Source organism: Rhinoderma darwinii, chromosome 2 (assembly GCF_050947455.1).
Source record: "Rhinoderma darwinii isolate aRhiDar2 chromosome 2, aRhiDar2.hap1, whole genome shotgun sequence".
Classification (NCBI taxonomy): Eukaryota; Metazoa; Chordata; class Amphibia; order Anura; family Rhinodermatidae; genus Rhinoderma; species Rhinoderma darwinii.
Window position 1 is genome coordinate 307,327,754 of NC_134688.1, and position 24,763 is coordinate 307,352,516.

Below are 24,763 nucleotides of genomic sequence, written 5' to 3' on the forward strand. Positions count from 1 at the left end.
TTTAGATTTTGTTTCACAATCGATTAAAAAGGACTATGGATTAAAGCATTTAAAGTCAATGGCCATTCTAAGCTGAATGTGCCTGCCCTCGTCAGATCGCAGAAGTTACACAGCTTAAGGCCTCGCTAGTACCAGTGTGGGAGACTGTCTGGGAATCCGTGGTGCAGTTGACTTTTTATTATGTCGTTTAGATTTTGTTTCACAATCGATTAAAAAGGACTATGGATTAAAGCATTTAATGTCAATGGCCATTCTAAGCTGAATGTCCCTGCTCTCGTCAGATCGCAGAAGTTACACAGTTTAAGGCCTCGCTAGTACCAGTGTGGGGGACTGTCTGGGAATCCGTGGTGCGGTTGACTTTTTATTATGTCGTTTAGATTTTGTTTCACAATCGATTAAAAAGGACTATGGATTAAAGCATTTAATGTCAATGGCCATTCTAAGCTGAATGTGCCTGCTCTCGTCAGATCGCAGAAGTTACACAGCTTAGGGCCTCGCTAGTACCAGTGTGGGAGACTGTCTGGGAATCCGTGGTGCGGTTGACTTTTTATTATGTTGTTTAGATTTTGTTTCACAATAGATTAAATAGGACTATGGATTAAGTCTTTTAATGTCAATGGCCATTCTAAGCTGAATGTGCCTGCTCTCGTCAGATCGCAGAAGTTACACAGCTCAAGGCCTCGCTAGTACCAGAGTGGGAGGCTATCTGGGAATCCGTGGTGCGGTTGACTTTTTATTATGTTGTTTAGATTTTGTTTCACAATAGATTAAATAGGACTATGGATTAAAGCATTTAACGTCAATGGCCATTCTAAGCTGAATGTGCCTGCTCTCGTCAGAACGCAGAAGTTACACAGCTTAAGGCCTCGCTAGTACCAGTGTGGGAGGCTGTCTGGGAATCCATGGTGCGGTTGACTTTTTATTATGTTGTTTAGATTTTGTTTCACAATAGATTAAATAGGACTATGGATTAAGGTTTTTAATGTCAATGGCCATTCTAAGCTGAATGTGCCTGTTCTCGTCAGATCGCAGAAGTTACACAGCTTAAGGCCTTGCTAGTACCAGTGTGGGAGACTGTCTGGGAATCCGTGGTGCGGTTGACTTTTTATTGTGTCGTTTAGATTTTGTTTCACAATCGATTAAAAAGGACTATGGATTAAAGCATTTAATGTCAATGGCCATTCTAAGCTGAATGTGCCTGCTCTCGTCAGATCGCAGAAGTTACACAGCTTAAGGCCTCGCTAGTACCAGTGTGGGAGACTGTCTGGGAATCCGTGGTGCGGCTGACTTTTTATTATGTCGTTTAGATTTTGTTTCACAATAGATTAAATAGGACTATGGATTAAAGCATTTAATGTCAATGGCCATTCTAAGCTGAATGTCCCAGCTCTCGTCAGATCGCAGAAGTTACACAGCTTAACGCCTTGCTAGTACCAGTGTGGGAGACTGTCTTGGAATCCGTGGTGCGGTTGCCTTTTTATTATGTCGTTTAGATTTTGTTTCACAATAGATTAAATAGGACTATGGATTAAAGCATTTAACGTCAATGGCCATTCTAAGCTGAATGTGCCTGCTCTCGTCAGATCGCAGAAGTTACACAGCTTAAGGCCTCGCTAGTACCAGTGTGGGAGACTGTCTGGGAATCCGTGGTGCGGTTGAATTTTTATTATGTCGTTTAGATTTTGTTTCACAATCGATTAAAAAGGACTATGGATTAAAGCATTTAATGTCAATGGCCATTCTAAGCTGAATGTGCCTGCTCTCGTCAGATCGCAGAAGTTACACAGCTTAAGGCCTCGCTAGTACCAGTGTGGGAGACTGTCTGGGAATCCGTGGTGCGGTTGACTTTTTATTATGTCGTTTAGATTTTGTTTCACAATCGATTAAAAAGGGCTATGGATTAAAGCATTTAATGTCAATGGCCATTCTAAGCTGAATGTGCCTGCTCTCATCAGATCGCAGAAGTTACACAGCTTAGGTCCTCGCTAGTACCAGTGTGGGAGACTGTCTGGGAATCCGTGGTGCGGTTGACTTTTTATTGTGTCGTTTAGATTTTGTTTCACATTCGATTAAAAAGGACTATGGATTAAAGCATTTAATGTCAATGGCCATTCTAAGCTGAATGTGCCTGCTCTCGTCACATCGCAGAAGTTACACAGCTTAAGGCCTCGCTAGTACCAGTGTGGGAGACTGTCTGGGAATCCGTGGTGCGGTTGAATTTTTATTATGTCGTTTAGATTTTGTTTCACAATCGATTAAAAAGGACTATGGATTGAAGCATTTAATGTCAATGGCCATTCTAAGCTGAATGTCCCTGCTCTCGTCAGATCGCAGAAGTTACACAGCTTAAGGCCTCGCTAGTACCAGTGTGGGAGACTGTCTGGGAATCCGTGGTGCGGTTGACTTTTTATTATGTCATTTAGATTTTGTTTCACAATAGATTAAATAGGACTATGGATTAAAGCATTTAACGTCAATGGCCATTCTAAGCTGAATGTGCCTGTTCTCGTCAGAACGCAGAAGTTACACAGCTTAAGCCCTCGCTAATACCAGTGTGGGAGACTGTCTGGTAATCCGTGGTGCGGTTGAATTTTTATTATGTCGTTTAGATTTTGTTTCACAATCGATTAAAAAGGAATATGGATTAAAGCATTTAATGTCAATGGCCATTCTAAGCTGAATGTCCCTGCTCTCGTCAGATCGCAGAAGTTACACAGCTTAAGGCCTCGCTAGTACCAGTGTGGGAGACTGTCTGGGAATCCGTGGTGCGGTTGACTTTTTATTATGTCGTTTAGATTTTGTTTCACAATCGATTAAAAAGGACTATGGATTAAAGCATTTAATGTCAATGGCCATTCTAAGCTGAATGTGCCTGCTCTCGTTAGATCGCAGAAGTTACACAACTTAACGCCTCGCTAGTACCAGTGTGGGAGACTGTCTGGGAATCCGTGGTGCGGTTGACTTTTTATTATGTCGTTTAGATTTTGTTTCACAATAGATTAAATAGGACTATGGATTAAAACATTTCATGTCAATGGCCATTCTAAGCTGAATGTGCCTGCTCTCGTCAGATCGCAGAAGTTACACAGCTTAAGGCCTCGCTAGTACCAGTGTGGGAGACTGTCTGGGAATCCGTGGTGCGGTTGAATTTTTATTATGTCGTTTAGATTTTGTTTCACAATAGATTAAAAAGGACTATGGATTAAAGCATTTAATGTCAATGGCCATTCTAAGCTGAATGTCCCTGCTCTCGTCAGATCGCAGAAGTTACACACCTTAAGGCCTCGCTAGTACCAGTGTGGGAGACTGTCTGGGAATCCGTGGTGCAGTTGCCTTTTTATTATGTCGTTTAGATTTTGTTTCACAATCGATTAAAAAGGACTATGGATTAAAGCATTTAATGTCAATGGCCATTCTAAGCTGAATGTGCCTGCTCTCGTCAGATCGCAGAAGTTACACAGCTTAGGGCCTCCCTAGTACCAGTGTGGGAGACTGTCTGGGAATCCGTGGTGCGGTTGACTTTTTATTATGTTGTTTAGATTTTGTTTCACAATAGATTAAATAGGACTATGGATTAAGGCTTTTAATGTCAATGGCCATTCTAAGCTGAATGTGCCTGCTCTCGTCAGATCGCAGAAGTTACACAGCTTAAGGCCTCGCTAGTACCAGTGTGGGAGACTGTCTGGGAATCCGTGGTGCGGTTGACTTTTTATTATGTCGTTTAGATTTTGTTTCACAATCGATTAAAAAGGACTATGGATTAAAGCATTTAATGTCAATGGCCATTCTAAGCTGAATGTGCCTGCTCTCGTTAGATCGCAGAAGTTACACAGCTTAACGCATCGCTAGTACCAGTGTGGGAGACTGTCTGGGAATCCGTGGTGCGGTTGACTTTTTATTTTGTCGTTTAGATTTTGTTTCACAATAGATTAAATAGGACTATGGATTAAAGCATTTAACGTCAATGGCCATTCTAAGCTGAATGTGCCTGCTCTCGTCAGATTGCAGAAGTTACACAGCTTAAGGCCTCGCTAGTACCAGTGTGGGAGACTGTCTGGGAATCCGTGGTGCGGTTGCCTTTTTATTATGTCGTTTAGATTTTGTTTCACAATCGATTAAAAAGGACTATGGATTAAAGCATTTAATGTCAATGGCCATTCTAAGCTGAAAGTGCCTGCTCTCGTCAGATCTCAGAAGTTACACAGCTTAGGGCCTCGCTAGTATCAGTGTGGGAGACTGTCTGGGAATCCGTGGTGCGGTTGACTTTTTATTATGTCGTTTAGATTTTGTTTCACAATAGATTAAATAGGACTATGGATTAAAGCATTTAACATCAATGGCCATTCTAAGCTGAATGTGCCTGCTCTCGTCAGAACGCAGAAGTTACACAGCTTAAGGCCTCGCTAGTACCAGTGTGGGAGGCTGTCTGGGAATCCGTGGTGCGGTTGACTTTTTATTATGTTGTTTACATTTTGTTTCACAATAGATTAAATAGGACTATGGATTAAGGCTTTTAATGTGAATGGCCATTCTAAGCTGAATGTGCCTGCTCTCGTCAGATCGCAGAAGTTACACAGCTTAAAACCTCGCTAGTACCAGTGACTGTCTGGGAATCCGTGGAGCGGTTGCCTTTTTATTATGTCGTTTAGATTTTGTTTCACAATCGATTAAAAAGGACTATGGATTAAAGCATTTAATGTCAATGGCCATTCTAAGCTGAATGTGCCTGCTCTCGGTAGTTCGCAGAAGTTACACAACTTAAAGCCTCGCTAGTACCAGTGTGGGAGACTGTCTGGGAATCCGTGGTGCGGTTGCCTTTTTATTATGTTGTTTAGATTAAATAGGACTATGGATTAAAGCATTTAACGTCAATGGCCATTCTAAGCTGAATGTGCCTTCTCTCGTCAGATCGCAGAAGTTACACAGATTAAGGCCTCGCTAGTACCAGTGTGGGAGACTGTCTGGGAATCCGTGGTGCGGTTGACTTTTTATTATGTTGTTTAGATTTTGTTTCACAATAGATTAAATAGGACTATGGATTAAGGCTTTTAATGTGAATGGCCATTCTAAGCTGAATGTGCCTGCTCTCGTCAGATCGCAGAAGTTACACAGCTTAAAACCTCGCTAGTACCAGTGTGGGAGACTGTCTGGGAATCCGTGGTGCGGTTGACTTTTTATTATGTCGTTTAGATTTTGTTTCACAATCGATTAAAAAGGACTATGGATTAAAGCATTTGATGTCAATGGCCATTCTAAGCTGAAAGTCCCTGCTCTCGTCAGATCGCAGAAGTTACACAGCTTAAGGCCTCGCTAGTACCAGTGTGGGAGACTGTCTGGGAATCCGTGGTGCGGTTGCCTTTTTATTATGTCGTTTAGATTTTGTTTCACAATCGATTAAAAAGGACTGTGGATTAAAGCATTTAATGTCAATGGCCATTCTAAGCTGAATGTGCCTGCTCTCGTCAGATCGCAGAAGTTACACAGCTTAAGGCTTCGCTAGTACCAGTGTGGGAGACTGTCTGGGAATCCGTGGTGCGGTTGACTTTTTATTATGTCGTTTAGATTTTGTTTCACAATCGATTAAAAAGGACTATGGATTAAAGCATTTAATGTCAATGGCCATTCTAAGCTGAAAGTCCCTGCTCTCGTCAGATCGCAGAAGTTACACAGCTTAAGGCCTCGCTAGTACCAGTGTGGGAGACTGTCTGGGAATCCGTGGTGCGGTTGCCTTTTTATTATGTCGTTTAGATTTTGTTTCACAATCGATTAAAAAGGACTGTGGATTAAAGCATTTAATGTCAATGGCCATTCTAAGCTGAATGTGCCTGCTCTCGTCAGATCGCAGAAGTTACACAGCTTAAGGCCTCGCTAGTACCAGTGTGGGAGACTGTCTGGGAATCCGTGGTGCGGTTGACTTTTTATTATGTCGTTTAGATTTTGTTTCACAATAGATTAAATAGGACTATGGATTAAAGCATTTAGTGTCAATGGCCATTCTAAGCTGAATGTCCCTGCTCTCGTCAGATCGCAGAAGTTACACAGCTAAAGGCCTCGCTAGTACCAGTGTGGGAGACTGTCTGGGAATCCGTGGTGCGGTTGCCTTTTTATTATGTCGTTTAGATTTTGTTTCACAATCGATTAAAAAGGACTGTGGATTAAAGCATTTAATGTCAATGGCCATTCTAAGCTGAATGTGCCTGCTCTCGTCAGATCGCAGAAGTTACACAGCTTAAGGCCTCGCTAGTACCAGTGTGGGAGACTGTCTGGGAATCCGTGGTGCGGTTGACTTTTTATTATGTCGTTTAGATTTTGTTTCACAATAGATTAAATAGGACTATGGATTAAAGCATTTAGTGTCAATGGCCATTCTAAGCTGAATGTCCCTGCTCTCGTCAGATCGCAGAAGTTACACAGCTAAAGGCCTCGCTAGTACCAGTGTGGGAGACTGTCTGGGAATCCGTGGTGTGGTTGACTTTTTATTATGTCGTTTAGATTTTGTTTCACAATCGATTAAAAAGGACTATGGATTAAAGCATTTAATGTCAATGGCCATTCTAAGCTGAACGTGCCTGCTCTCGTCAGAACGCAGAAGTTACACAGCTTAAGGCCTCGCTAGTACCAGTGTGGGAGACTGTCTGGGAATCCGTGTTGCGGTTGAATTTTTATTATGTCGTTTCGATTCTGTTTCACAATCGATTAAAAAGGACTATGGATTAAAGCATTTAATGTCAATGGCCATTCTAAGCTCAATGTCCCTGCTCTCGTCTGATCGCAGAAGTTACACAGCTTAAGGCCTCGCTAGTACCAGTGTGGGAGACTGTCTGGGAATCCGTGGTGCGGTTGACTTTTTATTATGATGTTTAGATTTTGTTTCACAATAGATTAAATAGGACTATGGATTAAGGCTTTTAATGTCAATGGCCATTCTAAGCTGAATGTGCCTGCTCTCGTCAGATCGCAGAAGTTACACAGCTTAAGGCCTCGCTAGTACCAGTGTGGGAGACTGTCTGGGAATCCGTGGTGCGGTTGACTTTTTATTATGTCGTTTAGATTTTGTTTCACAATCGATTAAAAAAGACTATGGATTAAAGCATTTAATGTCAATGGCCATTCTAAGCTGAATGTGCCTGCTCTCGTCAGATCGCAGAAGTTACACAGCTTAGGGCCTCGCTAGTACCATTTGGGAGACTGTCTGGGAATCCGTGGTGCGGTTGACTTTTTATTATGTTGTTTAGATTTTGTTTCACAATAGATTAAATAGGACTATGGATTAAGGCTTTTAATGTCAATGGCTATTCTAAGCTGAATGTGCCTGCTCTCGTCAGATCGCAGAAGTTACACAGCTTAAGGACTCGCTAGTACCAGTGTGGGAGACTGTCTGGGAATCCGTGGTGCGGTTGAATTTTTATTATGTCGTTTAGATTTTGTTTCACAATAGATTAAATAGGACTATGGATTAAAGCATTTAACGTCAATGGCCATTCTAAGCTGAATGTGCCTGCTCTCGTCAGAATGCAGAAGTTACACAGCTTAAGGCCTCGCTAGTACCAGTGTGGGAGACTGTCTGGGAATCCGTGGTGCGGTTGAATTTTTATTATGTCGTTTAGATTTTGTTTCACAATAGATTAAATAGGACTATGGATTAAAGCATTTAACGTCAATGGCCATTCTAAGCTGAATGTCCCTGCTCTCGTCAGAACGCAGTAGTTACACAGCTTAAGGCCTCGCTAGTACCAGTGTGGGAGACTTTCTGGGAATCCGTGGTGCGGTTGAATTTTTATTATGTCGTTTAGATTTTGTTTCACAATCGATTAAAAAGGACTATGGATTAAAGCATTTAATGTCAATGGCCATTCTAAGCTGAATGTCCCTGCTCTCGTCAGATCGCAGAAGTTACACAGCTTAAGGTCTCGCTAATACCAGTGTGGGAGACTGTCTGGGAATCCGTGGTGCGGTTGACTTTTTATTATTTTGTTTCACAATAGATTAAATAGGACTATGGATTAAGGCTTTTAATGTCAATGGCCATTCTAAGCTGAATGTGCCTGCTCTCGTCAGATCGCAGAAGTTACACAGCTTAAGGCCTCGCTAGTACCAGTGTGGGAGACTGTCTGGGAATCCGTGGTGCGTTTGACTTTTTATTATGTCGTATAGATTTTGTTTCACAATAGATTAAATAGGACTATGGATTAAAGCATTTAACGTCAATGGCCGTTCTAAGCTGAATGTGCCAGCTCTCGTCAGAACGCAGAAGTTACACAGCTTAAGGCCTCGCTAGTACCAGTGTGGGAGACTGTCTGGGAATCCGTGGTGCGGTTGAATTTTTATTATGTCATTTAGATTTTGTTTCACAATCGATTAAAAAGGACTATGGATTAAAGCATTTAATGTCAATGGCCATTTTAAGCTGAATGTCCCTGCTCTCGTCAGATCGCAGAAGTTACACAGCTTAAGGCCTCGCTAGTACCAGTGTGGGAGACTGTCTGGGAATCCGTGGTCCGGTTGACTTTTTATTATGTTGTTTAGATTTTTTTTCACAATAGATTAAATAGGACTATGGATTAAGGCTTTTAATGTGAATGGCCATTCTAAGCTGAATGTGCCTGCTCTCGTCAGATCGCAGAAGTTACACAGCTTAAAACCTCGCTAGTACCAGTGTGGGAGACTGTCTGGGAATCCGTGGAGCGGTTGCCTTTTTATTATGTCGTTTAGATTTTGTTTCACAATCGATTAAAAAGGACTATGGATTAAAGCATTTAATGTCAATGGCCATTCTAAGCTGAATGTGCCTGCTCTCGGTAGTTCGCAGAAGTTACACAACTTAAAGCCTCGCTAGTACCAGTGTGGGAGACTGTCTGGGAATCCGTGGTGCGGTTGCCTTTTTATTATGTTGTTTAGATTAAATAGGACTATGGATTAAAGCATTTAACGTCAATGGCCATTCTAAGCTGAATGTTCCTGCTCTCGTCAGATCGCAGAAGTTACACAGATTAAGGCCTCGCTAGTACCAGTGTGGGAGACTGTCTGGGAATCCGTGGTGCGGTTGACTTTTTATTATGTTGTTTAGATTTTGTTTCACAATAGATTAAATAGGACTATGGATTAAGGCTTTTAATGTGAATGGCCATTCTAAGCTGAATGTGCCTGCTCTCGTCAGATCGCAGAAGTTACACAGCTTAAAACCTCGCTAGTACCAGTGTGGGAGACTGTCTGGGAATCCGTGGTGCGGTTGACTTTTTATTATGTCGTTTAGATTTTGTTTCACAATCGATTAAAAAGGACTATGGATTAAAGCATTTAACGTCAATGGCCATTCTAAGCTGAATGTGCCTGCTCTCGTCAGAATGCAGAAGTTACACAGCTTAAGGCCTCGCTAGTACCAGTGTGGGAGACTGTCTGGGAATCCGTGGTGCGGTTGAATTTTTATTATGTCGTTTAGATTTTGTTTCACAATAGATTAAATAGGACTATGGATTAAAGCATTTAACGTCAATGGCCATTCTAAGCTGAATGTCCCTGCTCTCGTCAGAACGCAGAAGTTACACAGCTTAAGGCCTCGCTAGTACCAGTGTGGGAGACTTTCTGGGAATCCGTGGTGCGGTTGAATTTTTATTATGTCGTTTAGATTTTGTTTCACAATCGATTAAAAAGGACTATGGATTAAAGCATTTAATGTCAATGGCCATTCTAAGCTGAATGTCCCTGCTCTCGTCAGATCGCAGAAGTTACACAGCTTAAGGTCTCGCTAATACCAGTGTGGGAGACTGTCTGGGAATCCGTGGTGCGGTTGACTTTTTATTATTTTGTTTCACAATAGATTAAATAGGACTATGGATTAAGGCTTTTAATGTCAATGGCCATTCTAAGCTGAATGTGCCTGCTCTCGTCAGATCGCAGAAGTTACACAGCTTAAGGCCTCGCTAGTACCAGTGTGGGAGACTGTCTGGGAATCCGTGGTGCGTTTGACTTTTTATTATGTCGTATAGATTTTGTTTCACAATAGATTAAATAGGACTATGGATTAAAGCATTTAACGTAATGGCCGTTCTTAGCTGAATGTGCCAGCTCTCGTCAGAACGCAGAAGTTACACAGCTTAAGGCCTCGCTAGTACCAGTGTGGGAGACTGTCTGCGAATCCGTGGTGCGGTTGAATTTTTATTATGTCATTTAGATTTTGTTTCACAATCGATTAAAAAGGACTATGGATTAAAGCATTTAATGTCAATGGCCATTTTAAGCTGAATGTCCCTGCTCTCGTCAGATCGCAGAAGTTACACAGCTTAAGGCCTCGCTAGTACCAGTGTGGGAGACTGTCTGGGAATCCGTGGTGCGGTTGACTTTTTATTATGTTGTTTAGATTTTTTTTCACAATAGATTAAATAGGACTATGGATTAAGGCTTTTAATGTGAATGGCCATTCTAAGCTGAATGTGCCTGCTCTCGTCAGATCGCAGAAGTTACACAGCTTAAAACCTCGCTAGTACCAGTGTGGGAGACTGTCTGGGAATCCGTGGAGCGGTTGCCTTTTTATTATGTCGTTTAGATTTTGTTTCACAATCGATTAAAAAGGACTATGGATTAAAGCATTTAATGTCAATGGCCATTCTAAGCTGAATGTGCCTGCTCTCGGTAGTTCGCAGAAGTTACACAACTTAAAGCCTCGCTAGTACCAGTGTGGGAGACTGTCTGGGAATCCGTGGTGCGGTTGCCTTTTTATTATGTCGTTTAGATTAAATAGGACTATGGATTAAAGCATTTAACGTCAATGGCCATTCTAAGCTGAATGTGCCTGCTCTCGTCAGATCGCAGAAGTTACACAGATTAAGGCCTCGCTAGTACCAGTGTGGGAGACTGTCTGGGAATCCGTGGTGCGGTTGACTTTTTATTATGTTGTTTAGATTTTGTTTCACAATAGATTAAATAGGACTATGGATTAAGGCTTTTAATGTGAATGGCCATTCTAAGCTGAATGTGCCTGCTCTCGTCAGATCGCAGAAGTTACACAGCTTAAAACCTCGCTAGTACCAGTGTGGGAGACTGTCTGGGAATCCGTGGTGCGGTTGACTTTTTATTATGTCGTTTAGATTTTGTTTCACAATCGATTAAAAAGGGCTATGGATTAAAGCATTTGATGTCAATGGCCATTCTAAGCTGAAAGTCCCTGCTCTCGTCAGATCGCAGAAGTTACACAGCTTAAGGCCTCGCTAGTACCAGTGTGGGAGACTGTCTGGGAATCCGTGGTGCGGTTGCCTTTTTATTATGTCGTTTAGATTTTGTTTCACAATCGATTAAAAAGGACTGTGGATTAAAGCATTTAATGTCAATGGCCATTCTAAGCTGAATGTGCCTGCTCTCGTCAGATCGCAGAAGTTACACAGCTTAAGGCTTCGCTAGTACCAGTTTGGGAGACTGTCTGGGAATCCGTGGTGCGGTTGACTTTTTATTATGTCGTTTAGATTTTGTTTCACAATCGATTAAAAAGGACTATGGATTAAAGCATTTAATGTCAATAGCCATTCTAAGCTGAAAGTCCCTGCTCTCGTCAGATCGCAGAAGTTACACAGCTTAAGGCCTCGCTAGTACCAGTGTGGGAGACTGTCTGGGAATCCGTGGTGCGGTTGCCTTTTTATTATGTCGTTTAGATTTTGTTTCACAATCGATTAAAAAGGACTGTGGATTAAAGCATTTAATGTCAATGGCCATTCTAAGCTGAATGTGCCTGCTCTCGTCAGATCGCAGAAGTTACACAGCTTAAGGCCTCGCTAGTACCAGTGTGGGAGACTGTCTGGGAATCCGTGGTGCGGTTGACTTTTTATTATGTCGTTTAGATTTTGTTTCACAATAGATTAAATAGGACTATGGATTAAAGCATTTAGTGTCAATGGCCATTCTAAGCTGAATGTCCCTGCTCTCGTCAGATCGCAGAAGTTACACAGCTAAAGGCCTCGCTAGTACCAGTGTGAGAGACTGTCTGGGAATCCGTGGTGTGGTTGACTTTTTATTATGTCGTTTAGATTTTGTTTCACAATCGATTAAAAAGGACTATGGATTAAAGCATTTAATGTCAATGGCCATTCTAAGCTGAACGTGCCTGCTCTCGTCAGAACGCAGAAGTTACACAGCTTAAGGCCTCGCTAGTACCAGTGTGGGAGACTGTCTGGGAATCCGTGTTGCGGTTGAATTTTTATTATGTCGTTTCGATTTTGTTTCACAATCGATTAAAAAGGACTATGGATTAAAGCATTTAATGTCAATGGCCATTCTAAGCTCAATGTCCCTGCTCTCGTCTGATCGCAGAAGTTACACAGCTTAAGGCCTCGCTAGTACCAGTGTGGGAGACTGTCTGGGAATCCGTGGTGCGGTTGACTTTTTATTATGATGTTTAGATTTTGTTTCACAATAGATTAAATAGGACTATGGATTAAGGCTTTTAATGTCAATGGCCATTCTAAGCTGAATGTGCCTGCTCTCGTCAGATCGCAGAAGTTACACAGCTTAAGGCCTCGCTAGTACCAGTGTGGGAGACTGTCTGGGAATCCGTGGTGCGGTTGACTTTTTATTATGTCGTTTAGATTTTGTTTCACAATCGATTAAAAAAGACTATGGATTAAAGCATTTAATGTCAATGGCCATTCTAAGCTGAATGTGCCTGCTCTCGTCAGATCGCAGAAGTTACACAGCTTAGGGCCTCGCTAGTACCATTTGGGAGACTGTCTGGGAATCCGTGGTGCGGTTGACTTTTTATTATGTTGTTTAGATTTTGTTTCACAATAGATTAAATAGGACTATGGATTAAGGCTTTTAATGTCAATGGCTATTCTAAGCTGAATGTGCCTGCTCTCGTCAGATCGCAGAAGTTACACAGCTTAAGGCCTCGCTAGTACCAGTGTGGGAGACTGTCTGGGAATCCGTGGTGCGGTTGAATTTTTATTATGTCGTTTAGATTTTGTTTCACAATAGATTAAATAGGACTATGGATTAAAGCATTTAACGTCAATGGCCATTCTAAGCTGAATGTGCCTGCTCTCGTCAGAATGCAGAAGTTACACAGCTTAAGGCCTCGCTAGTACCAGTGTGGGAGACTGTCTGGGAATCCGTGGTGCGGTTGAATTTTTATTATGTCGTTTAGATTTTGTTTCACAATAGATTAAATAGGACTATGGATTAAAGCATTTAACGTCAATGGCCATTCTAAGCTGAATGTCCCTGCTCTCGTCAGAACGCAGAAGTTACACAGCTTAAGGCCTCGCTAGTACCAGTGTGGGAGACTTTCTGGGAATCCGTGGTGCGGTTGAATTTTTATTATGTCGTTTAGATTTTGTTTCACAATCGATTAAAAAGGACTATGGGTTAAAGCATTTGATGTCAATGGCCATTCTAAGCTGAATGTCCCTGCTCTCGTCAGATCGCAGAAGTTACACAGCTTAAGGTCTCGCTAATACCAGTGTGGGAGACTGTCTGGGAATCCGTGGTGCGGTTGACTTTTTATTATTTTGTTTCACAATAGATTAAATAGGACTATGGATTAAGGCTTTTAATGTCAATGGCCATTCTAAGCTGAATGTGCCTGCTCTCGTCAGATCGCAGAAGTTACACAGCTTAAGGCCTCGCTAGTACCAGTGTGGGAGACTGTCTGGGAATCCGTGGTGCGTTTGACTTTTTATTATGTCGTATAGATTTTGTTTCACAATAGATTAAATAGGACTATGGATTAAAGCATTTAACGTCAATGGCCGTTCTAAGCTGAATGTGCCAGCTCTCGTCAGAACGCAGAAGTTACACAGCTTAAGGCCTCGCTAGTACCAGTGTGGGAGACTGTCTGGGAATCCGTGGTGCGGTTGAATTTTTATTATGTCATTTAGATTTTGTTTCACAATCGATTAAAAAGGACTATGGATTAAAGCATTTAATGTCAATGGCCATTTTAAGCTGAATGTCCCTGCTCTCGTCAGATCGCAGAAGTTACACAGCTTAAGGCCTCTCTAGTACCAGTGTGGGAGACTGTCTGGGAATCCGTGGTGCGGTTGACTTTTTATTATGTTGTTTAGATTTTTTTTCACAATAGATTAAATAGGACTATGGATTAAAGCATTTAATGTCAATGGCCATTCTAAGCTGAATGTGCCTGCTCTCGTTAAATCGCAGAAGTTATACAGCTTAAGGCCTCGCTAGTACCAGTGTGGGAGACTGTCTGGGAATCCGTTGTGCGGTTGACTTTTTATTATGTCGTTTAGATTTTGTTTCACAATAGATTAAATAGGACTATGGATTAAAGCATTTAACGTCAATGGCCATTCTAAGCTGAATGTGCCTGCTCTCGTCAGATCGCAGAAGTTACACAGCTTAAGGCCTCGCTAGTACCAGTGTGGGAGACTGTCTGGGAATCCGTGGTGCGGTTGACTTTTTATTATGTCGTTTAGATTTTGTTTCACAATAGATTAAATAGGACTATGGATTAAAGCATTTAACGTCAATGGCCATTCTAAGCTGAATGTGCCTGCTCTCGTCAGATCGCAGAAGTTACACAGCTTAAGGCCTCGCTAGTACCAGTGTGGGAGACTGTCTGGGAATCCGTGGTGCGGTTGACTTTTTATTATGTTTAGATTTTGTTTCACAATAGATTAAATAGGACTATGGATTAAAGCATTTAACGTCAATGGCCATTCTAAGCTGAATGTGCCTGCTCTCGTCAGAACGCAGAAGTTACACAGCTTAAGGCCTCGCTAGTACCAGTGTGGGAGACTGTCTGGGAATCCGTGGTGCGGTTGAATTTTTATTATGTCGTTTAGATTTTGTTTCACAATCGATTAAAAAGGACTATGGATTAAAGAATTTAATGTCAATTATCATTCTAAGCTGAATGTCCCTGCTCTCGTCAGATCGCAGAAGTTACACAGCTTAAGGCCTCGCTAGTACCAGTGTGGGAGACTGTCTGGGAATCCGTGGTGCGGTTGACTTTTTATTATGTCGTTTAGATTTTGTTTCACAATAGATTAAATAGGACTATGGATTAAAGCATTTAACGTCAATGGCCATTCTAAGCTGAATGTGCCTGCTCTCGTCAGATCGCAGAAGTTACACAACTTAAGGCCTCACTAGTACCAGTGTGGGAGACTGTCTGGGAATCCGTGGTGCGGTAGACTTTTTATTATGTCGTTTAGATTTTGTTTCACAATAGATTAAATAGGACTATGGATTAAAGCATTTAACGTCAATGGCCATTCTAAGCTGAATGTGCCTGCTCTCGTCAGAACGCAGAAGTTACACAGCTTAAGGCCTCGCTAGTACCAGTGTGGGAGACTGTCTGGGAATCCGTGGTGCGTTTGAACTTTTATTATGTCGTTTAGATTTTGTTTCACAATCGATTAAAAAGGACTATGGATTAAAGCATTTAATGTCAATGGCCATTCTAAGCTGAATGTCCCTGCTCTCGTCAGGTCGCAGAAGTTACACAGCTTAAGGTCTCGCTAGTACCAGTGTGGGAGACTGTCTGGGAATCCGTGGTGCGGTTGACTTTTTATTATGTTGTTTAGATTATGTTTCACAATAGATTAAATAGGACTATGGATTAAGGCTTTTAATGTCAATGGCCCTTCTAAGCTGAATGTGCCTGCTCTCGTCAGATCGCAGAAGTTACACAGCTTAACGCCTCACTAGTGCCAGTGTGGGAGACTGTCTGGGAATCCGTGGTGCGGTTTACTTTTTATTATGTCGTTTAGATTTTGTTTCACAATAGATTAAATAGGACTATGGATTAAAGCATTTAAAGTCAATGGCCATTCTAAACTCAATGTGCCTGCTCTCGTCAGATCGCAAAAGTTACACAGCTTAAGGCCTCGCTAGTACCAGTGTGGGAGACTGTCTGGAAATCCGTGTTGCAGTTGAATTTCTATTATGTCGTTTAGATTTTGTTTCACAATCGATTAAAAAGGACTATGGATTAAAGCATTTAATGTCAATGGCCATTCTAAGCTAAATGTCCCTGCTCTCGTCAGAACGCAGAAGTTACACAGCTTAAGGCCTCGCTAGTACAAGTGTGGGAGACTGTCTGGGAATCCGTGGTGCGGTTGACTTTTTATTATGTCGTTTAGATTTTGTTTCACAATAGATTAAATAGGACTATGGATTAAAGCATTTATTGCAATGGCCATTCTAAGCTGAATGTGCCTGCTTTCGTCAGAACGCAGAAGTTACACAGCTTAAGGACTCACTAGTACCAGTGTGGGAGACTGTCTGGGAATCCGTGGTGCGGTTGAATTTTTATTATGTCGTTTAGATTTTGTTTCACAATCGATTAAAAAGGACTATGGATTAAAGCATTTAATGTCAATGGCCATTCTAAGCTGAATGTCCCTGCTCTCGTCAAATCGCAGAAGTTACACAGCTTAAGGCCTCGCTAGTACAAGTGTGGGAGACTGTCTGGGAATCCGTGGTGCGGTTGACTTTTTATTATGTTGTTTAGATTTTGTTTCACAATAGATTAAATAGGACTATGGATTAAGGCTTTTAATGTCAATGGCCATTCTAAGCTGAATGTGCCTACTCTCGTCAGCATGCAGAAGTTACACAGCTTAAGGCCTCGCTAGTACCAGTGTGGGAGACTGTCTGGGAATCCGTGGTGCGGTTTACTTTTTATTATGTTGTTTAGATTTTGTTTCACAATAGATTAAATAGGACTATGGATTAAAGCATTTAACGTCAATAGCCATTCTAAGCTGAATGTGCCTGCTCTCGTCAGATCGCAGAAGTTACACAGCTTAAGGCCTCGCTAGTACCAGTGTGGGAGACTGTCTGGGAATCCGTGGTGCGGTTGACTTTTTATTAGGTCGTTTAGATTTTGTTTCACAATCGATTAAAAAGGACTATGGATTAAAGCATTTAATGTCAATGGCCATTCTAAGCTGAATGTCCCTGCTCTCGTCAGATCGCAGAAGTTACACAGCTTAAGGCCTCGCTAGTACCAGTGTGGGAGACTGTCTGGGAATCCGTGGTGCGGTTGACTTTTTATTATGTCGTTTAAATTTTGTTTCACAATCGATTTAAAAGGACTATGGATTAAAGCATTTAATGTCAATGGCCATTCTAAGCTGAATGTGCCTGCTCTCGTCAGATCGCAGAAGTTACACAGCTTAAGGCCTCGCTAGTACCAGTGTGGGAGACTGTCTGGGAATCCGTGGTGCGGTTGACTTTTTATTATGTCGTTTAGATTTTGTTTCACAATAGATTAAATAGGACTATGGATTAAAGCATTTAACGTCAATGGCCATTCTAAGCTGAATGTGCCTGCTCTCGTCAGATCGCATAAGTTACACAGCTTAAGGCCTCGCTAGTACCAGTGTGGGAGACTGTTTGGGAATCAGTGGAGGGGTTGAATATTTATTATGTCTTTTAGATTTTGTTTCACAATAGATTAAAAAGGACTATGGATTAAAACATTTAATGTCAATGGCCATTCTAAGCTGAATGTCCCTGCTCTCGTCAGATCGCAGAAGTTGCACAGCTTAAGGCCTCGCTAGTACCAGTGTGGGAGACTGTCTGGGAATCCGTGGTGCGGTTGAATTTTTATTATGTCGTTTAGATTTTGTTTCACAATCGATTAAAAAGGACTATGGATTAAAGCATTTAATGTCAATGGCCATTCTAAGCTGAATGTCCCTGCTCTCGTCAGATCGCAGAAGTTACACAGCTTAAGGCCTCGCTAATACCAGTGTGGGAGACTGTCTGGGAATCCGTGGTGCGGTTGACTTTTTATTATGTCGTTTAGATTTTGTTTCACAATCGATTAAAAAGGACTATGGATTAAAGCATTTAATGTCAATGGCCATTCTAAGCTGAATGTGCCTGCTCTCGTCAGATCGCAGAAGTTACACAGCTTAAGGCCTTGCTAGTACCAGTGTGGGAGACTGTCTGGGAATCCATGGTGTGGTTGACTTTTTATTATGTCGTTTAGATTTTGTTTCACAATAGATTAAATAGGACTATGGATTAAAGCATTTAACGTCAGTGGCCATTCTAAGCTGAATGTGCCTGCTCTCGTCAGAACGCAGAAGTTACACAGCTTAAGGCCTCGCTAGTACCAGTGTGGGAGACTGTCTGGGAATCCGTGGTGCGGTTGAATTTTTATTATGTCGTTTAGATTTTGTTTCACAATCGATTAAAAAGGACTATGGATTAAAGCATTTAATGTCAATGGCCATTCTAAGCTGAATGTCCCTGCTCTCGTCAGATCGCAGAAGTTACACAGCTTAAGGCCTCGCTAGTACCAGTGTGGGAGACTGTCTGGGAATCCGTGGTGCGGTTGACTTTTTATTATGTCGTTTAGATTTTGTTTCACAATAGATTAAATAGGACTATGGATTAAGGCTTTTAATGTCAATGGCCATTCTAAGCTGAATGTGCCTGCTCTCGTCAGATCGCAGAAGTTACACAGCTTAAGGCCTCGCTAGTACCAGTGTGGGAGACTGTCTGGGAATCCGTGGTGCGGTTGACTTCTTATTATGTCGTTTAGATTTTGTTTCACAATCAATTAAAAAGGACTATGGATTAAAGCATTTAATGTCAATGGCCATTCTAAGCTGAATGTGCCTGCTCTCGTTAGATCGCAGAAGTTACACAGCTTAACGCCTCGCTAGTACCAGTGTGGGAGACTGTCTGGGAATCCGTGGTGCGGTTGACCTTTGATTATGTCGTTTAGATTTTGTTTCACAATAGATTAAATAGGACTATGGATTAAAGCATTCAACGTCAATGGCCATTCTAAGCTGAATGTGCCTGCTCTCGTCAGATCGCAGAAGTTACACAGCTTAAGGCCTCGCTAGAACCAGTGTGGGAGACTGTCTGGGAATCCGTGGTGCGGTTGAATTTTTATTATGTCGTTTAGATTTTGTTTCACAATCGATTAAAAAGGACTATGGATTAAAGCATTTAATGTCAATGGCAATTCTAAGCTGAATGTCCCTGATCTCGTCAGATCGCAGAAGTTACACAGCTTAAGGCCTCGCTAGTACCAGTGTGGGAGACTGTCTGAGAATCCGTGGTGCGGTTGACTTTTTATTATGTCGTTTAGATTTTGTTTCACAATCGATTAAAAAGGACTATGGATTAAAGCATTTAATGTCAATGGCCATTCTAAACTGAATGTGCCTGCTCTCGTCAGATCACAGAAGTAACACAGCTTAAGGCCTCGCGAGTACCAGTGTGTGAGACTGTCTGGGAATCCGTGGTGCGGTTGACTTTTTATTATGTTGTTTAGATTTTGTTTCACAATCGATTAAAAAGGACTATGGATTAAAGCATTTAATGTCAATGGCCATTCTAAGCTGAATGTCCCTGCTCTCGTCAGATCGCAGAAGTTACACAGCTTAAGGCCTCGCTAGTACCAGTGTGGGAGACTATCTGGGAATCCGTGGTGCGCTTGACTTTTTATTATGTAGTTTAGATTTTGTTTCACAATAGATTAAATAGGACTATGGATTAAAGGATTTAACGTCAATGGCCATTCTAAGCTGAATGTGCCTGCTCTCGTCAGAACGCAGAAGTTACACAGCTTAAGGCCTCGCTAGTACCAGTGTGGGAGACTGTCTTGGAATCTGTGGTGCGGTTAAATTTTTATTATGTCGTTTAGATTTTGTTTCACAATCGATTAAAAAGGACTATGGATTTAAGCATTTAATGTCAATGGCCATTCTAAGCTGAATGTGCCAGCTCTCGTCAGATCGCAGAAGTTACACAGCTTAAGGCCTCGCTAGTACCAGTGTGGGAGACTGTCTGGGAATCCGTGGTGCGGTTGAATTTTTATTATGTCGTTTAGATTTTGTTTCACAATCGATTAAAAAGGACTATGGATTAAAGCATTTAATGTCAATGGCCATTCTAAGCTGAATGTCCCTGATCTCGTCAGATCGCAGAAGTTACACAGCTTAAGGCTTCGCTAGTACCAGTGTGGGAGACTGTCTGGGAATCCGTGGTGCGGTTGACTTTTTATTATGTCGTTTAGATTTTGTTTCACAATCGATTAAAAAGGACTATGGATTAAAGCATTTAATGTCAATGGCCATTCTAAGCTGAATGTGCCTGCTCTCGTCAGATCGCAGAAGTTACACATTTTAAGGCCCCGCTAGTACCAGTGTGGGAGACTGTCTGGGAATCCTTGGTGCGGTTGACTTTTTATTATGTCGTTTAGATTATGTTTCACAATCGATTAAAAAGGACTATGGATTAAAGCATTTAATGTCAATGGCCATTCTAAGCTGAATGTGCCTGCTCTCGTCAGATCGCAGAAGTTACACAGCTTAAGGCCTCGCTAGTACCAGTGTGGGAGACTGTCTGGGAATCCGTGGTGCGGTTGACTTTTTATTATGTCGTTTAGATTTTGTTTCACAATAGATTAAATAGGACTATGGATTAAAGCATTTAACGTCAATGGCCATTCTAAGCTGAATGTGCCTGCTCTCGTCAGAACGCAGAAGTTACACAGCTTAAGGCCTCGCTAGTACCAGTGTGGGAGACTGTCTGGGAATCCGTGGTGCGGTTGACTTTTTATTATGTCGTTTAGATTTTGTTTCACAATCGATTAAAAAGGACTATGGATTAAAGCATTTAATGTCAATGGCCATTCTAAGCTGAATGTGCCTGCTCTCGTTAGATCGCAGAAGTTACATAGCTTAACGCCTCGCTAGTACCAGTGTGGTAGACTGTCTGGAATCCGTGGTGCGGTTGAATTTTTATTATGTCGTTTAGATTTTGTTTCACAATCGATTAAAAAGGACTATGGATTAAAGCATTTAATGTCAATGGCCATTCTAAGCTGAATGTCCCTGCTCTCGTCAGATCGCAGAAGTTACACAGCTTAAGGCCTCGCTAGTACCAGTGTGGGAGACTGTCTGGGAATCCGTGGTGCGGTTGACTTTTTATTATGTCGTTTAGATTTTGTTTCACAATCAATTAAAAAGGACTATGGATTAAAGCATTTAATGTCAATGGCCATTCTAAGCTGAATGTGCCTGCTCTTGTCAGATCGCAGAAGTTACACAGCTTAAGGCCTCGCTAGTACTAGTGTGGGAGACTGTCTGGGAATCCGTGGTGCGGTTGACTTTTTATTATGTCGTTTAGATTTTGTTTCACAATAGATTAAATAGGACTATGGATTAAAGCATTTAACGTCAATGGCCATTCTAAGCTGAATGTGCCTGCTCTCGTCAGAACGCAGAAGTTACACAGCTTAAGGCCTCGCTAGTACCAGTGTGGGAGACTGTCTGGGAATCCGTGGTGTGGTTGACTTTTTATTATGTCGTTTAGATTTTGTTTCACAATAGATTAAATAGGACTATGGATTAAAGCATTTAATGTCAATGGCCATTCTAAGCTGAATGTGCCTGCTCTCGTCAGAACGCAGAAGTTACACAGCTTAAGGCCTCGCTAGTACCAGTGTGGGAGACTGTCTGGGAATCCGTGGTGCGGTTGAATTTTTATTATGTCGTTTAGATTTTGTTTCACAATCGATTAAAAAGGACTATGGATTAAAGCATTTAATGTCAATGGCCATTCTAAGCTGAATGTCCCTGCTCTCGTCAGATCGCAGAAGTTACACAGCTTAAGGCCTCGCTAGTACCAGTGTGGGAGACTGTCTGGGAATCCGTGGTACGGTTGACTTTTTATTATGTTGTTTAGATTTTGTTTCACAATAGATTAAATAGGACTATAGATTAAGGCTTTTAATGTCAATGGCCATTCTAAGCTGAATGTGCCTGCTCTCGTCAGATCGCAGAAGTTACACAGCTTAAGGCCTCGCTAGGACCAGTGTGGGAGACTGTCTGGGAATCCGTGGTGCGGTTGACTTTTTATTATGTCGTTTAGATTTTGTTTCACAATAGATTAAATAGGACTATGGATTAAAGCATTTAACGTCAATGGCCATTCTAAGCTGAATGTGCCTGCTCTCGTCAGAACGCAGAAGTTACACAGCTTAAGGCCTCGCTAGTACCAGTGTGGGAGACTGTCTGGGAATCCGTGGTGCGGTTGAATTTTTATTATGTCGTTTAGATTTTGTTTCACAATCGATTAAAAAGGACTATGGATTAAAGCATTAAATGTCAATGGCCATTCTAAGCTGAATGTCCCTGCTCTCGTCAGATCGCAGAAGTTAGACAGCTTAAGGCCTCGCTAGTACCTGTGTGGGAGACTGTTTGGAAATCCGTGGTGCGGTTGACTTTTTATTATGTCGTTTAGATTTTGTTTCACAATCGATTAAAAAGGACTATGGATTAAAGCATTTAATGTCAATGGCCATTCTAAACTGAATGTCCCTGCTCTCGTCAGATCGCAGAAGTTACACAGCTTAAGGCCTCGCTAGTACCAGTGTGGGAGACTGTCTGGGAATCCGTGGTGCGGTTGACTTTTTATTATGTCGTTTAGATTTTGCTTCACAATAGATTAAATAGGACTATGGATTAAAGCATTTAACGTCAATGGCCATTCTAAGCTGAATGTGCCTGCTCTCGTCAGAACGCAGAAGTTACACAGCTTAAGGCCTCGCTAGTACCAGTGTGGGAGACTGTCTGGGAATCCGTGGTGCGGTTGAATTTTTATTATGTCGTTTAGATTTTGTTTCACAATCGATTAAAAAGGACTATGGATTAAAGCATTTAATGTCAATGGCCATTCTAAGCTGAATGTCCCTGCTCTCGTCAGATCGCAGAAGTTACACAGCTTAAGGCCTCGCTAGTACCAGTGTGGGAGACTGTCTGGGAATCCGTGGTGCGGTTGCCGTTTTATTATTTTGTTTAGATTTTGTTTCACAATAGATTAAATAGGACTTTGGATTAAGGCTTTTAATGTCAATGGCCATTCTAAGCTGAATGTCCCTACTCTCGTCAGATCGCAGAAGTTACACAGCTTAAGGCCTCGCTAGTACCAGTGTGGGAGACTGTCTGGGAATCCGTGGTGCGGTTGACTTTTTATTATGTCGTTTAGATTTTGTTTCACAATAGATTAAATAGGACTATGGATTAAAGCATTTAACGTCAATGGCCATTCTAAGCTGAATGTGCCTGCTCTCGTCAGAACGCAGAAGTTACACAGCTTAAGCCCTCGCTAGTACCAGTGTGGGAGACTGTCTGGGAATCCGTGGTGCGGTTGAATTTTTATTATGTCGTTTAGATTTTGTTTCACAATCGATTAAAAAGGACTATGGATTAAAGCATTTAATGTCAATGGCAATTCTAAGCTGAATGTCCCTGCTCTCGTCAGATTGCAGAAGTTACACAGCTTAAGGCCTCGCTAGTACCAGTGTGGGAGACTGTCTGGGAATCCGTGGTGCGGTTGACTTTTTATTATGTTGTTTAGATTTTGTTTCACAATAGATTAAATAGGACTATGGATTAAGGCTTTTAATGTCAATGGCCATTCTAAGCTGAATGTGCCTGCTCTCGTCAGATCGCAGAAGTTACACAGCTTAAGGCCTCGCTAGTACCAGTGTGGGAGACTGTCTGGGAATCCGTGGTGCGGTTGACTTTTTATTATGTCGTTTAGATTTTGTTTCACAATCGATTAAAAAGGACTATGGATTAAAGCATTTAATGTCAATGGCCATTCTAAGCTGAATGTGCCTGCTCTCGTTAGATCGCAGAAATTATGCAGCTTAACGCCTCGCTAGTACAATTGTGGGAGACTGTCTGAGAATCCGTGGTGCGGTTGACTTTTTATTATGTCGTTTAGATTTTGTTTCACAATAGATTAAATAGGACTATGGATTAAGGCATTTAATGTCAATGGCCATTCTAAGCTGAATGTCCCTGCTCTCGTCAGATCGCAGAAGTTACACAGCTTAAGGCCTCGCTAGTACCAGTGTGGGAGACTGTCTGGGAATACGTGGTGCGGTTGACTTTTTATTATGTTGTTTAGATTTTGTTTCACAATAGATTAAATAGGACTATGGATTAAAGCATTTAACGTCAATGGCCATTCTAAGCTGAATGTGCCTGCTCTCGTCAGATCGCAGAAGTTACACAGCTTAAGGCCTCGCTAGTACCAGTGTGGGAGACTGTCTGGGAATCCGTGGTGCGGTTGAATTTTTATTATGTCGTTTAGATTTTGTTTCACAATCGATTAAAAAGGACTATGGATTAAAGCATTTAATGTCAATGGCCATTCTAAGCTGAATGTCCCTGCTCTCGTCAGATCGCAGAAGTTACACAGCTTAAGGCCTCGCTAGTACCAGTGTGGGAGACTGTCTGGGAATCCGTGGTGTGGTTGCCGTTTTATTATTTTGTTTAGATTTTGTTTCACAATAGATTAAATAGGACTTTGGATTAAGGCTTTTAATGTCAATGGCCATTCTAAGCTGAATGTCCCTACTCTCGTCAGATCGCAGAAGTTACACAGCTTAAGGCCTCGCTAGTACCAGTGTGGGAGACTGTCTGTGAATCCGTGGTGCGGTTGACTTTTTATTATGTTGTTTAGATTTTGTTTCACAATAGATTAAATAGGACTTTGGATTAAGGCTTTTAATGTCAATGGCCATTCTAAGCTGAATGTCCCTACTCTCGTCAGATCGCAGAAGTTACACAGCTTAAGGCCTCGCTAGTACCAGTGTGGGAGACTGTCTGGGAATCCGTGGTGCGGTTGGCTTTTTATTATGTTGTTTAGATTTTGTTTCACAATAGATTAAATAGGACTATGGATAAAGGCTTTTAATGTCAATGGCCATTCTAAGCTGAATGTGCCTGCTCTCGTCAGATCGCAGAAGTTACACAGCTTAAGGCCT

At 41.8% G+C, this 24,763-nt stretch overlaps 114 pseudogenes; all 114 read left to right on the forward strand.

Moving 5' to 3' along the window:
- Positions 1-54: 54 nt before the first annotated feature.
- LOC142745087 (5S ribosomal RNA) lies at positions 55-173 on the forward strand (annotated as a pseudogene).
- A 67-nt stretch (positions 174-240) lies between these two features.
- Positions 241-359, forward strand: LOC142744891 (5S ribosomal RNA; annotated as a pseudogene).
- Positions 360-426: 67 nt separating this feature from the next.
- Positions 427-545, forward strand: LOC142743878 (5S ribosomal RNA; annotated as a pseudogene).
- Positions 546-612: 67 nt separating this feature from the next.
- LOC142744274 (5S ribosomal RNA) lies at positions 613-731 on the forward strand (annotated as a pseudogene).
- A 67-nt stretch (positions 732-798) lies between these two features.
- LOC142745637 (5S ribosomal RNA) lies at positions 799-917 on the forward strand (annotated as a pseudogene).
- Positions 918-984: 67 nt separating this feature from the next.
- On the forward strand, positions 985-1,103 carry LOC142744932 (5S ribosomal RNA; annotated as a pseudogene).
- A 67-nt stretch (positions 1,104-1,170) lies between these two features.
- Positions 1,171-1,289, forward strand: LOC142745030 (5S ribosomal RNA; annotated as a pseudogene).
- Positions 1,290-1,542: 253 nt separating this feature from the next.
- LOC142744785 (5S ribosomal RNA) lies at positions 1,543-1,661 on the forward strand (annotated as a pseudogene).
- Positions 1,662-1,728: 67 nt separating this feature from the next.
- Positions 1,729-1,847, forward strand: LOC142745605 (5S ribosomal RNA; annotated as a pseudogene).
- Positions 1,848-1,914: 67 nt separating this feature from the next.
- On the forward strand, positions 1,915-2,033 carry LOC142744956 (5S ribosomal RNA; annotated as a pseudogene).
- Positions 2,034-2,286: 253 nt separating this feature from the next.
- Positions 2,287-2,405, forward strand: LOC142743914 (5S ribosomal RNA; annotated as a pseudogene).
- A 253-nt stretch (positions 2,406-2,658) lies between these two features.
- LOC142743915 (5S ribosomal RNA) lies at positions 2,659-2,777 on the forward strand (annotated as a pseudogene).
- Positions 2,778-2,844: 67 nt separating this feature from the next.
- Positions 2,845-2,963, forward strand: LOC142747159 (5S ribosomal RNA; annotated as a pseudogene).
- Positions 2,964-3,030: 67 nt separating this feature from the next.
- LOC142744786 (5S ribosomal RNA) lies at positions 3,031-3,149 on the forward strand (annotated as a pseudogene).
- A 67-nt stretch (positions 3,150-3,216) lies between these two features.
- Positions 3,217-3,335, forward strand: LOC142746325 (5S ribosomal RNA; annotated as a pseudogene).
- Positions 3,336-3,402: 67 nt separating this feature from the next.
- LOC142745427 (5S ribosomal RNA) lies at positions 3,403-3,521 on the forward strand (annotated as a pseudogene).
- A 67-nt stretch (positions 3,522-3,588) lies between these two features.
- LOC142745617 (5S ribosomal RNA) lies at positions 3,589-3,707 on the forward strand (annotated as a pseudogene).
- Positions 3,708-3,960: 253 nt separating this feature from the next.
- Positions 3,961-4,079, forward strand: LOC142745777 (5S ribosomal RNA; annotated as a pseudogene).
- Positions 4,080-4,146: 67 nt separating this feature from the next.
- Positions 4,147-4,265, forward strand: LOC142746120 (5S ribosomal RNA; annotated as a pseudogene).
- A 67-nt stretch (positions 4,266-4,332) lies between these two features.
- Positions 4,333-4,451, forward strand: LOC142745131 (5S ribosomal RNA; annotated as a pseudogene).
- A 416-nt stretch (positions 4,452-4,867) lies between these two features.
- Positions 4,868-4,986, forward strand: LOC142746967 (5S ribosomal RNA; annotated as a pseudogene).
- A 67-nt stretch (positions 4,987-5,053) lies between these two features.
- On the forward strand, positions 5,054-5,172 carry LOC142747237 (5S ribosomal RNA; annotated as a pseudogene).
- Positions 5,173-5,239: 67 nt separating this feature from the next.
- LOC142744482 (5S ribosomal RNA) lies at positions 5,240-5,358 on the forward strand (annotated as a pseudogene).
- Positions 5,359-5,425: 67 nt separating this feature from the next.
- On the forward strand, positions 5,426-5,544 carry LOC142744297 (5S ribosomal RNA; annotated as a pseudogene).
- Positions 5,545-5,611: 67 nt separating this feature from the next.
- LOC142744483 (5S ribosomal RNA) lies at positions 5,612-5,730 on the forward strand (annotated as a pseudogene).
- A 67-nt stretch (positions 5,731-5,797) lies between these two features.
- Positions 5,798-5,916, forward strand: LOC142745628 (5S ribosomal RNA; annotated as a pseudogene).
- Positions 5,917-5,983: 67 nt separating this feature from the next.
- LOC142745590 (5S ribosomal RNA) lies at positions 5,984-6,102 on the forward strand (annotated as a pseudogene).
- A 67-nt stretch (positions 6,103-6,169) lies between these two features.
- LOC142745640 (5S ribosomal RNA) lies at positions 6,170-6,288 on the forward strand (annotated as a pseudogene).
- A 67-nt stretch (positions 6,289-6,355) lies between these two features.
- Positions 6,356-6,474, forward strand: LOC142745436 (5S ribosomal RNA; annotated as a pseudogene).
- Positions 6,475-6,541: 67 nt separating this feature from the next.
- LOC142746539 (5S ribosomal RNA) lies at positions 6,542-6,660 on the forward strand (annotated as a pseudogene).
- A 67-nt stretch (positions 6,661-6,727) lies between these two features.
- LOC142745599 (5S ribosomal RNA) lies at positions 6,728-6,846 on the forward strand (annotated as a pseudogene).
- Positions 6,847-6,913: 67 nt separating this feature from the next.
- On the forward strand, positions 6,914-7,032 carry LOC142745652 (5S ribosomal RNA; annotated as a pseudogene).
- A 67-nt stretch (positions 7,033-7,099) lies between these two features.
- LOC142745703 (5S ribosomal RNA) lies at positions 7,100-7,217 on the forward strand (annotated as a pseudogene).
- A 67-nt stretch (positions 7,218-7,284) lies between these two features.
- Positions 7,285-7,403, forward strand: LOC142747264 (5S ribosomal RNA; annotated as a pseudogene).
- A 67-nt stretch (positions 7,404-7,470) lies between these two features.
- On the forward strand, positions 7,471-7,589 carry LOC142745710 (5S ribosomal RNA; annotated as a pseudogene).
- Positions 7,590-7,656: 67 nt separating this feature from the next.
- On the forward strand, positions 7,657-7,775 carry LOC142745346 (5S ribosomal RNA; annotated as a pseudogene).
- A 67-nt stretch (positions 7,776-7,842) lies between these two features.
- On the forward strand, positions 7,843-7,961 carry LOC142746561 (5S ribosomal RNA; annotated as a pseudogene).
- A 57-nt stretch (positions 7,962-8,018) lies between these two features.
- LOC142747120 (5S ribosomal RNA) lies at positions 8,019-8,135 on the forward strand (annotated as a pseudogene).
- Positions 8,136-8,203: 68 nt separating this feature from the next.
- LOC142746713 (5S ribosomal RNA) lies at positions 8,204-8,322 on the forward strand (annotated as a pseudogene).
- Positions 8,323-8,389: 67 nt separating this feature from the next.
- On the forward strand, positions 8,390-8,508 carry LOC142746749 (5S ribosomal RNA; annotated as a pseudogene).
- Positions 8,509-8,930: 422 nt separating this feature from the next.
- Positions 8,931-9,049, forward strand: LOC142744885 (5S ribosomal RNA; annotated as a pseudogene).
- A 67-nt stretch (positions 9,050-9,116) lies between these two features.
- LOC142747238 (5S ribosomal RNA) lies at positions 9,117-9,235 on the forward strand (annotated as a pseudogene).
- Positions 9,236-9,302: 67 nt separating this feature from the next.
- LOC142745711 (5S ribosomal RNA) lies at positions 9,303-9,421 on the forward strand (annotated as a pseudogene).
- Positions 9,422-9,488: 67 nt separating this feature from the next.
- On the forward strand, positions 9,489-9,607 carry LOC142744503 (5S ribosomal RNA; annotated as a pseudogene).
- Positions 9,608-9,674: 67 nt separating this feature from the next.
- On the forward strand, positions 9,675-9,793 carry LOC142746562 (5S ribosomal RNA; annotated as a pseudogene).
- A 57-nt stretch (positions 9,794-9,850) lies between these two features.
- LOC142747121 (5S ribosomal RNA) lies at positions 9,851-9,967 on the forward strand (annotated as a pseudogene).
- Positions 9,968-10,220: 253 nt separating this feature from the next.
- On the forward strand, positions 10,221-10,339 carry LOC142745095 (5S ribosomal RNA; annotated as a pseudogene).
- A 422-nt stretch (positions 10,340-10,761) lies between these two features.
- On the forward strand, positions 10,762-10,880 carry LOC142744719 (5S ribosomal RNA; annotated as a pseudogene).
- A 67-nt stretch (positions 10,881-10,947) lies between these two features.
- On the forward strand, positions 10,948-11,066 carry LOC142747239 (5S ribosomal RNA; annotated as a pseudogene).
- A 67-nt stretch (positions 11,067-11,133) lies between these two features.
- On the forward strand, positions 11,134-11,252 carry LOC142744484 (5S ribosomal RNA; annotated as a pseudogene).
- A 67-nt stretch (positions 11,253-11,319) lies between these two features.
- Positions 11,320-11,438, forward strand: LOC142744637 (5S ribosomal RNA; annotated as a pseudogene).
- A 67-nt stretch (positions 11,439-11,505) lies between these two features.
- On the forward strand, positions 11,506-11,624 carry LOC142744642 (5S ribosomal RNA; annotated as a pseudogene).
- A 67-nt stretch (positions 11,625-11,691) lies between these two features.
- LOC142745664 (5S ribosomal RNA) lies at positions 11,692-11,810 on the forward strand (annotated as a pseudogene).
- Positions 11,811-11,877: 67 nt separating this feature from the next.
- On the forward strand, positions 11,878-11,996 carry LOC142746979 (5S ribosomal RNA; annotated as a pseudogene).
- A 67-nt stretch (positions 11,997-12,063) lies between these two features.
- LOC142746541 (5S ribosomal RNA) lies at positions 12,064-12,182 on the forward strand (annotated as a pseudogene).
- Positions 12,183-12,249: 67 nt separating this feature from the next.
- LOC142745600 (5S ribosomal RNA) lies at positions 12,250-12,368 on the forward strand (annotated as a pseudogene).
- Positions 12,369-12,435: 67 nt separating this feature from the next.
- Positions 12,436-12,554, forward strand: LOC142745675 (5S ribosomal RNA; annotated as a pseudogene).
- A 67-nt stretch (positions 12,555-12,621) lies between these two features.
- LOC142745704 (5S ribosomal RNA) lies at positions 12,622-12,739 on the forward strand (annotated as a pseudogene).
- A 67-nt stretch (positions 12,740-12,806) lies between these two features.
- LOC142745541 (5S ribosomal RNA) lies at positions 12,807-12,925 on the forward strand (annotated as a pseudogene).
- Positions 12,926-12,992: 67 nt separating this feature from the next.
- LOC142745713 (5S ribosomal RNA) lies at positions 12,993-13,111 on the forward strand (annotated as a pseudogene).
- A 67-nt stretch (positions 13,112-13,178) lies between these two features.
- LOC142744504 (5S ribosomal RNA) lies at positions 13,179-13,297 on the forward strand (annotated as a pseudogene).
- Positions 13,298-13,364: 67 nt separating this feature from the next.
- LOC142746564 (5S ribosomal RNA) lies at positions 13,365-13,483 on the forward strand (annotated as a pseudogene).
- Positions 13,484-13,540: 57 nt separating this feature from the next.
- On the forward strand, positions 13,541-13,657 carry LOC142747122 (5S ribosomal RNA; annotated as a pseudogene).
- A 68-nt stretch (positions 13,658-13,725) lies between these two features.
- On the forward strand, positions 13,726-13,844 carry LOC142746714 (5S ribosomal RNA; annotated as a pseudogene).
- A 67-nt stretch (positions 13,845-13,911) lies between these two features.
- Positions 13,912-14,030, forward strand: LOC142745940 (5S ribosomal RNA; annotated as a pseudogene).
- Positions 14,031-14,097: 67 nt separating this feature from the next.
- On the forward strand, positions 14,098-14,216 carry LOC142747172 (5S ribosomal RNA; annotated as a pseudogene).
- Positions 14,217-14,283: 67 nt separating this feature from the next.
- On the forward strand, positions 14,284-14,402 carry LOC142745687 (5S ribosomal RNA; annotated as a pseudogene).
- A 67-nt stretch (positions 14,403-14,469) lies between these two features.
- LOC142745700 (5S ribosomal RNA) lies at positions 14,470-14,588 on the forward strand (annotated as a pseudogene).
- A 64-nt stretch (positions 14,589-14,652) lies between these two features.
- Positions 14,653-14,771, forward strand: LOC142744309 (5S ribosomal RNA; annotated as a pseudogene).
- Positions 14,772-14,838: 67 nt separating this feature from the next.
- LOC142745348 (5S ribosomal RNA) lies at positions 14,839-14,957 on the forward strand (annotated as a pseudogene).
- A 67-nt stretch (positions 14,958-15,024) lies between these two features.
- LOC142745814 (5S ribosomal RNA) lies at positions 15,025-15,143 on the forward strand (annotated as a pseudogene).
- A 67-nt stretch (positions 15,144-15,210) lies between these two features.
- LOC142745365 (5S ribosomal RNA) lies at positions 15,211-15,329 on the forward strand (annotated as a pseudogene).
- Positions 15,330-15,396: 67 nt separating this feature from the next.
- Positions 15,397-15,515, forward strand: LOC142746205 (5S ribosomal RNA; annotated as a pseudogene).
- Positions 15,516-15,954: 439 nt separating this feature from the next.
- Positions 15,955-16,073, forward strand: LOC142746045 (5S ribosomal RNA; annotated as a pseudogene).
- Positions 16,074-16,325: 252 nt separating this feature from the next.
- Positions 16,326-16,444, forward strand: LOC142746807 (5S ribosomal RNA; annotated as a pseudogene).
- Positions 16,445-16,697: 253 nt separating this feature from the next.
- LOC142747848 (5S ribosomal RNA) lies at positions 16,698-16,816 on the forward strand (annotated as a pseudogene).
- Positions 16,817-16,883: 67 nt separating this feature from the next.
- On the forward strand, positions 16,884-17,002 carry LOC142743916 (5S ribosomal RNA; annotated as a pseudogene).
- Positions 17,003-17,069: 67 nt separating this feature from the next.
- On the forward strand, positions 17,070-17,188 carry LOC142745712 (5S ribosomal RNA; annotated as a pseudogene).
- Positions 17,189-17,441: 253 nt separating this feature from the next.
- Positions 17,442-17,560, forward strand: LOC142746889 (5S ribosomal RNA; annotated as a pseudogene).
- Positions 17,561-17,627: 67 nt separating this feature from the next.
- Positions 17,628-17,746, forward strand: LOC142745488 (5S ribosomal RNA; annotated as a pseudogene).
- A 67-nt stretch (positions 17,747-17,813) lies between these two features.
- On the forward strand, positions 17,814-17,932 carry LOC142744347 (5S ribosomal RNA; annotated as a pseudogene).
- Positions 17,933-17,999: 67 nt separating this feature from the next.
- Positions 18,000-18,118, forward strand: LOC142745110 (5S ribosomal RNA; annotated as a pseudogene).
- Positions 18,119-18,185: 67 nt separating this feature from the next.
- On the forward strand, positions 18,186-18,304 carry LOC142743918 (5S ribosomal RNA; annotated as a pseudogene).
- Positions 18,305-18,371: 67 nt separating this feature from the next.
- On the forward strand, positions 18,372-18,490 carry LOC142745724 (5S ribosomal RNA; annotated as a pseudogene).
- A 67-nt stretch (positions 18,491-18,557) lies between these two features.
- LOC142746010 (5S ribosomal RNA) lies at positions 18,558-18,676 on the forward strand (annotated as a pseudogene).
- Positions 18,677-18,743: 67 nt separating this feature from the next.
- LOC142747074 (5S ribosomal RNA) lies at positions 18,744-18,862 on the forward strand (annotated as a pseudogene).
- Positions 18,863-18,929: 67 nt separating this feature from the next.
- On the forward strand, positions 18,930-19,048 carry LOC142746978 (5S ribosomal RNA; annotated as a pseudogene).
- Positions 19,049-19,487: 439 nt separating this feature from the next.
- LOC142747059 (5S ribosomal RNA) lies at positions 19,488-19,606 on the forward strand (annotated as a pseudogene).
- Positions 19,607-19,673: 67 nt separating this feature from the next.
- LOC142746254 (5S ribosomal RNA) lies at positions 19,674-19,792 on the forward strand (annotated as a pseudogene).
- A 67-nt stretch (positions 19,793-19,859) lies between these two features.
- On the forward strand, positions 19,860-19,978 carry LOC142746055 (5S ribosomal RNA; annotated as a pseudogene).
- Positions 19,979-20,045: 67 nt separating this feature from the next.
- LOC142747085 (5S ribosomal RNA) lies at positions 20,046-20,164 on the forward strand (annotated as a pseudogene).
- A 67-nt stretch (positions 20,165-20,231) lies between these two features.
- LOC142745736 (5S ribosomal RNA) lies at positions 20,232-20,350 on the forward strand (annotated as a pseudogene).
- Positions 20,351-20,417: 67 nt separating this feature from the next.
- LOC142743872 (5S ribosomal RNA) lies at positions 20,418-20,536 on the forward strand (annotated as a pseudogene).
- A 252-nt stretch (positions 20,537-20,788) lies between these two features.
- On the forward strand, positions 20,789-20,907 carry LOC142743919 (5S ribosomal RNA; annotated as a pseudogene).
- Positions 20,908-20,974: 67 nt separating this feature from the next.
- Positions 20,975-21,093, forward strand: LOC142744659 (5S ribosomal RNA; annotated as a pseudogene).
- Positions 21,094-21,160: 67 nt separating this feature from the next.
- Positions 21,161-21,279, forward strand: LOC142743838 (5S ribosomal RNA; annotated as a pseudogene).
- Positions 21,280-21,346: 67 nt separating this feature from the next.
- On the forward strand, positions 21,347-21,465 carry LOC142744310 (5S ribosomal RNA; annotated as a pseudogene).
- A 67-nt stretch (positions 21,466-21,532) lies between these two features.
- On the forward strand, positions 21,533-21,651 carry LOC142745043 (5S ribosomal RNA; annotated as a pseudogene).
- Positions 21,652-21,718: 67 nt separating this feature from the next.
- On the forward strand, positions 21,719-21,837 carry LOC142746056 (5S ribosomal RNA; annotated as a pseudogene).
- Positions 21,838-21,904: 67 nt separating this feature from the next.
- Positions 21,905-22,023, forward strand: LOC142744311 (5S ribosomal RNA; annotated as a pseudogene).
- A 67-nt stretch (positions 22,024-22,090) lies between these two features.
- LOC142745922 (5S ribosomal RNA) lies at positions 22,091-22,209 on the forward strand (annotated as a pseudogene).
- Positions 22,210-22,276: 67 nt separating this feature from the next.
- On the forward strand, positions 22,277-22,395 carry LOC142745242 (5S ribosomal RNA; annotated as a pseudogene).
- A 67-nt stretch (positions 22,396-22,462) lies between these two features.
- On the forward strand, positions 22,463-22,581 carry LOC142744312 (5S ribosomal RNA; annotated as a pseudogene).
- Positions 22,582-22,648: 67 nt separating this feature from the next.
- Positions 22,649-22,767, forward strand: LOC142745519 (5S ribosomal RNA; annotated as a pseudogene).
- A 67-nt stretch (positions 22,768-22,834) lies between these two features.
- Positions 22,835-22,953, forward strand: LOC142745896 (5S ribosomal RNA; annotated as a pseudogene).
- A 67-nt stretch (positions 22,954-23,020) lies between these two features.
- LOC142746060 (5S ribosomal RNA) lies at positions 23,021-23,139 on the forward strand (annotated as a pseudogene).
- Positions 23,140-23,206: 67 nt separating this feature from the next.
- LOC142746077 (5S ribosomal RNA) lies at positions 23,207-23,325 on the forward strand (annotated as a pseudogene).
- Positions 23,326-23,392: 67 nt separating this feature from the next.
- On the forward strand, positions 23,393-23,511 carry LOC142745748 (5S ribosomal RNA; annotated as a pseudogene).
- A 67-nt stretch (positions 23,512-23,578) lies between these two features.
- Positions 23,579-23,697, forward strand: LOC142746710 (5S ribosomal RNA; annotated as a pseudogene).
- A 67-nt stretch (positions 23,698-23,764) lies between these two features.
- LOC142747844 (5S ribosomal RNA) lies at positions 23,765-23,883 on the forward strand (annotated as a pseudogene).
- Positions 23,884-23,950: 67 nt separating this feature from the next.
- Positions 23,951-24,069, forward strand: LOC142744787 (5S ribosomal RNA; annotated as a pseudogene).
- A 67-nt stretch (positions 24,070-24,136) lies between these two features.
- LOC142746229 (5S ribosomal RNA) lies at positions 24,137-24,255 on the forward strand (annotated as a pseudogene).
- Positions 24,256-24,322: 67 nt separating this feature from the next.
- On the forward strand, positions 24,323-24,441 carry LOC142746922 (5S ribosomal RNA; annotated as a pseudogene).
- A 67-nt stretch (positions 24,442-24,508) lies between these two features.
- Positions 24,509-24,627, forward strand: LOC142746318 (5S ribosomal RNA; annotated as a pseudogene).
- The last annotated feature ends 136 nt before the right edge of the window (positions 24,628-24,763 follow it).